The sequence below is a fragment of the Dermacentor andersoni genome, chromosome 4 (assembly GCF_023375885.2).
Source record: "Dermacentor andersoni chromosome 4, qqDerAnde1_hic_scaffold, whole genome shotgun sequence".
NCBI lineage: Eukaryota > Metazoa > Arthropoda > Arachnida > Ixodida > Ixodidae > Dermacentor > Dermacentor andersoni.
The window spans coordinates 53,929,512-53,941,041 of record NC_092817.1 but is presented as its reverse complement, the minus strand read 5'-3'; positions in this window follow the sequence as shown (position 1 = coordinate 53,941,041).

Sequence of the window (11,530 nt, the reverse complement as noted above, 5' to 3'; positions counted from 1 at the left end):
TCTGTGGTCCGTTTGTTAGCGCAGTTAAACAATGTTCGCTATTGACCACAAATTCGACCCACAAAATCGCATTGCCCCTGCCCTCCGAAACATGGTCCGCGAACGAGGTGGATTCAGCGCTTGTCCCTGACTTCACGGCAGCTGGGGTCAGCTCACAGGTGAAGTGCTATTGCTCTCGTAATGTAAATAGTAGGCTAACCGGAAAATAAAAGTTCGCTATTAGTGACTTGAAAAGAGTCGCTGTTTCGCCCGAAAAGAGAAGGATCGATTGCGATAGCAAATGATTAGACAGCTATACGAATTGAGGAGAGTAGTTTTATTGGCCTTATTCATTTCCTAACTAAACTACAAGCATGGTGTCACACGCGCACTGGAAAACAGGAACACATATCTCACTCGATGCTTGATGACTTGATGACCGCGGACACTTGCTGCCAAAACGCTGTCGTGAGGAAGAGCGGCAGCTGCGGCGAGCGAATTAAGCTTCGTGCGGCATCTCGCTTCAACGCGAACTAAGCGGCGAGAACACAGCGCACGCGAAGCTATCAGTCCTCGGTGCACCTAACGCGCTCCCGCCCTCCTCCACGTTCCGGAATGGAAGACAGCGAGCTTTTTCCCCGCCTTCTGCCCTGGCGCCCGCGAAATCGAGCCACCATCCGCGGCTCTACCTCGAACGTTTTCACTAGCACCCACAGCATACGACGCGCGGCCACGATGTTATGGCACTTGTGCTTTATACCGAACATCATGGTGACGCCGACGGCGGAAATGCGCCAGGAATGTCCATGTAATTGCTATCGCAATAATATTGCGTTTAGCTGACTATACACATATCATGATCTCTCATACAAATAGTCTAGACGTTGAGGTTTCATCGCAAAGCCAGTAACACAAAGATCTGTATGGCGAAATCAGCCCTCATCATGCAGGAAAACAGAGAAATGGTTGACGTCCCTCAAATGAGTGACCTTAATTGGCTGGCGCACTTATGCAGGTTATCTTTGAGCTGGACGGCGGTACCTAAGCCATTGCGTCCTTGGGTAGTCAGCGTCTTATAGCACAGAGCCTACGAGCCATCTCGTGGACTTGCCTGTCGCTTTCTTGGAAACATGCCGCGTGCCTTCATCCATCTGAACGTACAGCACATCAGATCTAAGGAGATGGAGTGACCACCCGAGAACTCAAGCATGCCGATCCTCGGCAAGGCATTGTCACTGGGCCAGATGTAATACTCGCCTCTTCGTTTTGCAGCATCTCTCGGGGAGGGAAGGGAATGAGCCCCGTGAAAGAAGGGAAGAAGAGCGGAGGTGCGGCCGTCTGGACGATCAGCGACGCACTCGCATCGAGCATGCACTTAAAGTCCGGCTCGCCTGAGTTCAGACAGCGCATCCTCTTGGCTTGCTCGATCACGCGCCGGCCCGCCGTCTCAGTGTTGTCGGGATATCTGAAATGTAACCGAGCGGAACTCTCACAAGGTGACTGCATTGTGCCGTTATGAGGTCGCGTTATGTAATTATTATTTTAATTTTCAATTTTTTGTCGTTAATAATTGACAGCCACTAGGTCACGCAGTTCCTGTCGCCGATAGGCCGATATCGGCCACTCACTGATAGGAAATGGATACAATCGAACTATATATACAGGGTGTCTCAGCTGACTTTAGCCAGAGTTTGAAAATGTGCGAATGCCTCGTAGCTGGAGAGAACCAAGGTAATGTTTGATGTCGCTTGGAGGTACTTATTTTTTTCCAATTTCGCTTAATTAAATAATTAGTTTTTAATTATACAATCAAATAATTAAACGATTAATTAATTAATTAATCAGCTTCTCAAGCATTATAATTAGAAGAAAAGTGTCAATGAGCAAATTGTAGAGCGACATGAAAAACTCACGATACAGCTTTGTGTTGCGCATTACGTGCCACATAAAAGTGTTTTTCCGAGCGCGATAGAAGGCCGCAATCGCACGCAAAATTGTCGCCCGACTGGCCGCTCGAGGTACCGAGCGTGTATTAGGCGGCAAAAAAAAAATTGGGTATCTCTAAGCGACGTCAAACAACATTTCCTTGGTTCTTTCCAGCTACGCGGCATTCGCATATTTTAACCTCTGGCTAAAGTTAGCTGGGGCACCCTGTATTTGAACATGACCACACAAAGCCAACATACAATGAAGCCAATGAAAACATCGGAGAAATTAGCTGTAATTGAAACTAAAATGTAGAAAATAATGGAAATGAAATTGGACGAAAAGATAACTTGTCGCCAAGTGCGGAGTTTGTGGGTTCGGCTCCCAATGGCGACAAGTTATCTTTTCGTCCACTTTCATTTCCCTTTTCTTCATTGTTTTCTACATTTCAGTTTCAAGTACAGATAATTTCTCTGATGCTTTCGTTGGCTTCATTGTCTGTTGGCTTTATGTGGTCATGATTAACAAAATTCGTACCTCTCGGTACCCCTTCTCTTGTAACACATACACAGACACACACACAGCTATATATATATATATATATATATATATATATATATATATATATATATATATATATACATATATGGACCTTGGACCTACTAAGCAGTTTTTTAGTACTTCCACCACCCGTCCGTGCATACGTGCGTGTTTGCGTAACCAATCATGCAGTGCATGCACGGCCTTCGGAATTATGTTTTAGAGGTGTTTTAAATTGTTTAAATTAGTATTGTAAAGGAGGAAAAGTAAGAATAACGACGGTTGAGTCACCATGTGACTACGAATTTGCCCGCCGCTGTGGCTTAGTGGCTACGGCGTTGCACTGCTAAGCACGAGGTCGTGGGGTCAAATCCCGGCCATGGCGGCCGCATTTCGATGGTGGCGAAATGCAAAAACGCCCGTGTTCCGCGCATTGGGGGCGCGTTAGAAATCCCCTGGTGATCAGAATTAATCCGGAGCCCCCCATCAAGGCGTGCCTCATAACCAAGCCGTGGTTTTGGCACGTAGAAGCCCAGAATTCAATTGAACAACGAACTAAGCGCTGTCGAGAAGTGATCCTTTTTTCACACGAACGTATATGTTTCGTTGCGTACTCATGATTATTGCTACCTCATCGCGCGCAAATGCAAAAAAAAAAAAAAACATATGCATACCTAGTCAGAGGACTTCCGCTCATAAGGATAACACGTCTGGGCACCACGCCTGCTTCGTGCGCGCTGGTGGCCTGGCTAGCAAGCAGATAGCCGGCGGCCGCTGCGCCGGAGCCGTAGCCGACTAGCACCAAGTTTGAGCTGTTGCCGCCAAACCTGCCGATGTTGTAGCGCGTCCACTCAAGCGCTAACAGCTGGTCGTAGAGGCCCACGTTGCCGGGAGCTGCGGAGCTGCCGTTGTTCAAGAAGCCCAGCGCGCCCAAGCGGTAATTGGGCACCACGACAACCACGTCGCCAAGGCCACACAAATACCTGCAGAACAAGTGGAACAGGGTCCGTATCGCAAGAAAGAAAATGAAAAGAAAAAGCTCTTTTGCTAGGACCAGTTATTGTGCAAGAGATACGATTAGCGAAGGCGGCTGGCAAATGGCAAACAGCACTTACGACAAGTTTTGTGAATTCAGTCTCGGGTCTCATATTCTCAAAGCAGTGCATGCTCCACACAGCGGTGCGTGAGGACATGTGCCCTACAACCACAATAGAGAAGGTACAGTGACATGCGTTTTTAGCGCTTACTATTTCGTGTTTTCATTGAAGTTTGGCCAAAAGATTGCATATCTTATTCCTCATCGTCTTATAAAGTATTTAGCATCGCTGTCGATCTGGATCTGTGTTCACCAACCTTACAGCTCGCGTGTGATTTTTGCCCTTGGCTGGGTACGTTCTCTTTATGCCCAACATCACAACTCAGTAGCACCTGTTCTTACGAGCGATTCCAGCATAATAACCCGCTTGCGTATACAAGGCCCAGTTCGGAATTCTCAGTTAGGGCAGGCCGGAACACTTATTCATGTCTCTGCAGCGGCTCGATTCAGCACTGGTGAGATAAGTGCACGATGGTTGGTTATTCCTTTTCTTTTTCGGACAAACCAGACATGGCAATGATGCCAAGTTCCTCATTAAACGATGCGGAGCAAAATTTTTTTTGTCATGTTGAGCAATACCAGTAAAAGTAAAATAGTGGTTAGCAATAAATATATTATTTTATTGTTGTTAGAATAAAAAAAATTCCAGCAGACCCCATCTCACGATTGCTGTCTGCGTTAATGCGATAATCACGCAAGCAATGTAGCCATACGCCGCATTTTCATCACCGAAACACGTCATTAATGAGCCGTGTACTGCAGCCGCACTCCTCTCTCGTGCTTCCCTCTGCGCAAGTGGCGTCATCTAGCGGCGCGCCCGCGAAGTCGTGACCCTTTTGCACGGCCTCAGAGATCGCAGCATTGGTGCGCTGGTTCGTGCTAACGCTGAGAATTATTCCTTGGCTGCCCGCGGGCATTCTTGACGCAGTGCTAAAGCGTCGGGCCAAGAATGCTAATCGCATTAATGCCTAAATACATTTCAGGATTCTAATGCAGGTTGCGTCATCACAGTGGCACAAACTCATTCTAGAGCATTAGCCAAGAATGGGTGCATACCCAGTGGCACCCAATGACCAGTCAAAGGAAAATCAAATAAAGTAAATGAAAGAGACTGTTGAAATCATGCGCTATTTCATTCTGGGGGTTGCGTGCCTTACGGATAACTTTAGAACGAGATTATATGCTCAGAATTCAGGTAACCAGTAATCCCTCGCTGCTCGCAGCCATCCGTGACGCAGCGCTGAACCACCGGGCTCTTGTGCTGAGGAAGTCGTGTAACGACGCGGGTTCGATTCCGCCCAGCATCGGAGCAGATTTTATAGCGGAGAGTCTTTGCGAACCCTCCCGGACTTTCCTGGCCACAGCTGCTGGGTGCTGCTGCTGTCTTCCCGAACAGCTCGTACATAAATGAACATTTAATTACGTGCCCTGTGGTGGGATTGAACCTCAGTTCTCCAGCGCAGCAGCCCCATGTTCTAACCATTCTCGAGAGGCACAAGCGTGCGCACTCGAGCAGATGTAAAGGGGCTGCCCTTGGACAGCTTGTAATGTTGATGATGTGGTTTGGGCGAGAGCTTTTGGTATGACCTTGCACTGACATTGCAATAACGCAGAAACACGGGGGTGTCGGCACTCTTTATGCATTTAAACAATGCTTCACTGTACGTAGATTCCAACAAGATGCGCTGGATCCGCCATAATTTATATATATATATATATATATATATATATATATCGTTTAAGAATAATATAAATAGGCTAGATAGACACAAAGTGATTGAAATGCGCCAATAAATCTAATCGCATTAAAATGCAGTCACGATATTATGAAAGTCCACATGCCTATGGTCAATCAGCCCTAGCGACTACAAACCTTTAAACTCTGAGGAGCACCCAAAAAGGCACATCTGCGGGGCCGTGAAAGCAAACATATTACTTTTCGCACACTACGCCGGCTGCGCCCCATGTGTTTGCGTCAACTGCTGATGACTCTCATGGCTAGGTACACAGCTGGTCCTGTATTCACAATAACATTGCTTACACTTGTACTGTTCGTAAGAGCAGATCTCCACCAATCATACTGCTGCACATATGATTAGCGAAGGTGGCCAGCATACATGACAAATAGGTGTACGAAAAAAAAAGATCTTTGTGCATTCTGCCTCTGCAGAGTCGAGCGAAGTCATTCTGACTATATTTCCTGAAAGCCCCAAATAACTTCTATAAAAATCAAAGACTACCCGCGAGGATCTAGGCTGCTTCTTTACTCGAACAAAGTCTCGTCAACTACCGCCTCTGGCGATTCTCAATGCGTACATAAATCCAGCGCTTCCAGTCGCACTCACAGCATCGCCGTAGAAGTTTACCTAGGGCAATATTTTCTAAGTATTTTTGTCCTTTTGCTATTGCTTTTCATCCATGCCGCAGAATTGTCCCGGCAAGAATTGGGCGCGGCTTCTTGCGGACCAATGACGTCGTATAAAAAAAAGATTGTAAAATGAAAAGAATCTTTACAAAATATGATCTCGGATCACATCTTTATAAAGTCCTGCTTTCTTCTACTAAAATTTGCAGTTTGTGTTTCAGCTTTGTCCTCGTACACTTCGTGCCTCCTCTGTCAATGTTGCGCCTCCGCTAGACAGAACACCTGCGCAGAATCACGAAGTGAATAGTCGCACTTAAATGGTGAATTTGCGGTTTCAAAGCAGCCAACGGAGGAGAGCACGATAGGCCTGTGCTTGGGTATCAGTCTCCAGTCCTCCATCAGCGTTTTGCTAATTATACTATTTGTAGGGCTAATGTACCAACTAGCGTGAACCTTCGCGTTGCTAAATAATGAGTCAACAGCGAGAGCGTACTTTCCGTCGTATAGCGGGTCTCTGTTGCCGCCTGTCTGGAAAGAACCGTCGTGGAGAAAGACAAGTACGCTCTTGTTGGCGCACTGAGGAGAGAGGCACTCTCGCGACGTCGTCCAGATGTTGAGGTGCAGGCAATCCTCGGACATAGTCGACAGCGGATCGTCGTCAAGCGCCCTCTGCTCACACGCGGGCTTGGCCACCGTGGCATCAATCACCGAACCCTGCGGAGATCGACGTGACGAAATGCGAGATCGAGTCAGAATTCTAACGTTGCCATTGGCAAAAAAAGAAAAAGAAGAATATCGTGAGATTGGTGTATACACGCCTTTATTGTTTTGTTTTGTTGTTAATTGTAGATGTTGCCTTATTTGCAACGTGGAAGCTCCTCTTCCCTACGAGACGCGTATCGAGGAAATGTGATCGGTTGGGTTCAACTGGCGCTGGCATCATACCTCATCCACCGAACCCCTTAATGACTCATCAAATTATGGGCCCTCACTCTGTTTCAGCATTCTCCTGTTCTCACAAAGCCTCGCAGCCAGCTTCAAGAACTTCCTCGGCAGGCTAATGCATTCACTGGCATCGCGAGTCCTTTCGTAGCCAAGCCGGTGGCATTATTTTCTTTTCTTTTTCGCAATCGGTCATTCTTATGCAGCTTGGCGTTTCGCTCTGAAAGTGCCCCATCTGGCACTGAATGAATAACGCATGATGAAGCACGAAAGAAAACCCTATAAAACACGAACAAGAAGCTATCTCCCTAGAAGAACCTCAGGGTCGGACCGCGTATAGGAACATAGATGTAGGGTGCATGCTCTTCAGACGGCGGTAAAGGGGGTAGCTGGCGCTGGCAGTGCTATTGGAGAGTTATTAACTGCCATAAACCTTTTTAGTGTGATCCCTAGCATTGCAAGGGCAGAAACAGTGCACCTGGCCGAAGTCGTATTCAAGGAAGGTGCGCCGGAATCGCAGCTCTCCGAGAGGAGGGTGCGCGTACGGCACCCCCAGGAAGGCGTACACATCCGTGTGACCAAGAACCTTGAGGCTGAGTCCCTGGACGCGACCAAAGTGGCCACTGACGAGTACTTGGTGCACTCCGTCACCAGGGAGATCGGTGGTCACCATAACCAGGCTCAGGATGACCACTCCGGTGGCCAGGATAGTGGCCACAGCTCCCGCCAGGTCGGTCACTGTGAAGTACCGTCTGCGCGGTGATCACACCGGCGCCGCTGTATAATTAGGGATTCGACTTTTGCTGCGACAGCAGACAATAGGTAGTTCACGCGACTGTTCTGTCACATTGTCAAAATCTGAGAAAACACGCTAGCTCCGTAGCGAAGCCAAATTGGACACGGATGTTACACGCAGATGCGCCGCCATGCCGAGGCTTGTGGCTCAGGCGATCACTCCATCTCCCCAGACAGACCAAGCGACACAAGACGGTGAATAGAACTAGTTGGCTGATATTCGTAATAGAAAAGAGCTTGAAAGGCAAGAGCACATGCACAAAATGTGAGGGAACAGAAAATGGACAGGACATCACTTCTGTCTGTTTTCGGGGACCGAAACAGGACAGTAGCGCTGTCCTGTCCGTTTTCTGTTTTCTCACCTTTCTTGCGCGTGTTCTTTAGCTTCGATACATTTTCCTGCAAGCCTGCGTCAAGTCCGCCGCAACGGACAGGGACGGCCAGTGGATGCGTTCATCACCAAAATAAACTGTGCGAAATCGCACTGCATCTCTTGCCACCTGTCTCTGTTTCTTACTACTCGCTAACCTAGGTCTGGAGTTGAGGTGAGTGGTTGTAGGCTACTGGTGGGATTAGTCTTGCAGTAGCTGCCGGCAATTGCTCCACCGCTAGGCCTGAATACCGTAATGACTATTACGATTCTATGCCTTGTTTCACTTGGTCAGAAGTCCAAGCGGCAGAATCCACCCACGTTATGGTTGGTACCGCGGCCCGCCGCGAAAATTTATTTAAATATTGAATAGAGGGAATGATACGAATGAAATAGAATTGAATAAAAAATACCCTTAAATTATACCGACCCTAAAGGCTCCCCTCTTCTCCGGTGAAGAGTCATTTTCGGTGCGATCGTCAGAAGCACTTATACTTATTTTCGGCACTACTAGCGGACCAAGTGGCGTTTATGCACAGGTTTGGCGGCGTACAATAAACTTTTAAGATGTAGCGATTTAGCTAGCGGTGGTTGCGAGTTGCCACTCACGTGGGTCTTATGCGCGCCGCTAGGGGATAGTACATGCTCCAGAAGCTGTGCGCCTGGGCCGAGCGCATCTGCGCACCGGCGGACTTGGACGAGTCGCGGGAGATATCGGTGGCCATGACCACCGCCTTGGCATCTGCCTTGGCGTCTGCATTGGCATCCAACTTCGTGGTGTACGCAGGTTGACGCTCGTCTGGCCTGCGCGAAAGCGTTGGCGATCGCTGGTCGTAGGTATATTCGCGGTTTAACAAGAAAGGGTCAGATACATCTACCATGGCACGACCAGAAGAGACACTGCTTCTTCTTCTTCCTCTTCGTTGTCCACAGCTAGCTTAATTACCTTCGTTTATTGTCGATGTTGGTTGCTTCCACAGGTTATATACAGTCAGCAGGGGCTAGCGCCCTGTACACGTGCCAACCGAGTTACGCTACGAATGTGAGGAGTCTGGCTAGAGCGGGAACGGGCTGTTGGATATAACAGAATTAAAACATGTCCTCCTGTAGTGCGTTCCGCATGTGTGTTCTTCATAAGGGGTAATCGAAGCCATCAAACCCGTCCCGGAGCGCATATCACGAACTCGCGCATAACATGGTATAAGCACTGATTTCTCCGGTGGAATAGTAACTATATTTTTCTGTGCGATGGCGTCGTTCCTGCCACCAATCCCGCCGTTCTCGTTGAGCTCCAACGCCGCAGAAGACTAGAGAATTTGGAAGAAAAAGTTTGATGTCTTCAAGGTGGCTACAAGATACCAAATAGAAGATGCCGAGACGCGGCTCACGTTGCTGCTAGACGTCGGAGGGCCGGAGCTCTTGCAGAACTACCAGACCCTCGTGTTTCTCACAGAGGAGCCGAAATTCAAAGACGCCGTGGAACGCCTCGACCACAGCACCTTGCCAAGTACCGCAATATGACGCATGCGTTCCACGTATTCCACAACATGAGCCAGACGCAAGGTCAGACCTTCGAAGCGAAACTGAGGCAAAAATAATGTCTTTATTAGAATCATGTTTATCTTCATTTTATAGACATTAATGCTGTATCCACGACACAAAGGCGTATAGATGCAACGATACGACCACACAGACTGAAATTAAAGAAACCTGCACAGTAAATAAGAAAGGAAATAAGTACGTTAAAACAGAGCAAAACAATTGTGTTTCCCCTAACGCACAGAACACAAAAAGAAAGCGAACAGCACGCATCTCGTCACGCTTTTAGACCGAAGCTGTTTATGACTAGGGTTCCGTGCATTTTTCGTGTCCGTCAACAAATCTGTGTGAGCAAAAAACTATCATTATCAGCAATGGCTCGTACCCGCGCGTTCGTCGTCGTCTTCTTTCACAGGTGGCTCCGATGCCGCTCATCATGCTAGCGCCCCCATACTGCCCCTCCCTCATAGCGTTCCATACAATAAAACTCTATGCCCTTCCTCTGCGAATGCGTTTACGGCATTCACCCACTGCCAGTCGGTGCGGTGATCTCGGTCTCAAATTCTTTGCCTGAATATATCGCGAAATGAAAACACGAACGTATATAACGAATGCATAACACAAATGAACGTGGATGTACAATAATAGATGTGTGTGCGTGCCTTTCGTCACGATTACCACCGATAAACGTGTTCGTACCTTTTTTCAAAATTCTGTTTCACCTCCTTGTCGTGTGCTATACAGCTTCGCTGGTGATCCACCTACACAAAGTGGAATTGCTCATGATTTTCTTTCTTTTCTTTCCCCCAAACTGAGGTCAATTCCTTTAACTTTTATGCTTCATTTTGTCCTTCATTCTAAAATAAATCATTCTCTCCGATCATTATCTTCTAATTCTAACCTACCTATATCAAACTTTGCTTGAATTCTTTTAAATTTCTTCTTTCTTATTTTCTTTTGAACTACCCGGTTCTTCACCAATCACCCAGAGTGGGTACGTGCCGCTAACTCCGAGGCTCCACATCTACACTGTTATTGCGATAGCAATTACAACTCCTATTTCCCGCAGCCCACGCCTCCATCGCCAAGAGAGCGTTTGCTGCCCTTCTCGACTTTTTTGTCGACACACAACTGAGAGCGCGGCTATAAGCCCCGCATTGCTTCTTCTTCTTTTTCAACCCTCTTGTCTTTTTTTTTCCGCCCTCTTTCATTCTCTCTAATCTTTTTCTCCCCACTTCCCCTACCCTGTGCAGTGCTGTTGAGGTGTCCTCCTTTGAGAGACAGTTACGGCACTGCACTTCTCTCTTCCTTTCACCTAATAATCACTACACACACGATAGCAATTACACGGACGCTCGTAGCGCATTCGCGCCGGCGCTTTTGGCGCCGTTGTCGTCATGATATTACGCTATCACGCGCGGCACGCGCATGGAAGGTTAGAAGGTATGCCCTGCTGTGCATAAAGTATTTCAAGTGCAAAAGACAGTACGCAACAAAATTTGGTCTCATCACTTGCAGCACTGAGGCGTGGCCCCTGCAACTCCGGCGGTGACGCTCCTCACCACGCCAAAATTGTGAGACGCCTGGTAGCTGCCAGGGGGGCTGTTTCTGGTGGGCCGCAGAAGTTGACTTGCGTGCTGTGTTGCGTCAACGTGTTGCCTCTTTGTGCTCTTAGAAGACCGACTGAAGAGCTCCAGCGCAACGCTAAACCTTGCTAGCGATTTCAATGCTTCGCCCTTCGGGTGAAACTGCCCAGTCTCTTCAACATTTTCTTGAATCATCGCACCGCCCAATTCATGCACGCCCGTATCACCAAGAAACAACCAAATTACCAGCACATCGTAGCACATTTCATTTATTTGCGAGTACGTGCTATGTTAGAGGCTCAAAAACACCTGTCGCTACCGTTGGTATCTTGCGGCTGTCCGTATTTGATGTAAAAAGGATGAATTAAATAGTCAGAAACGGACGGGCAAAT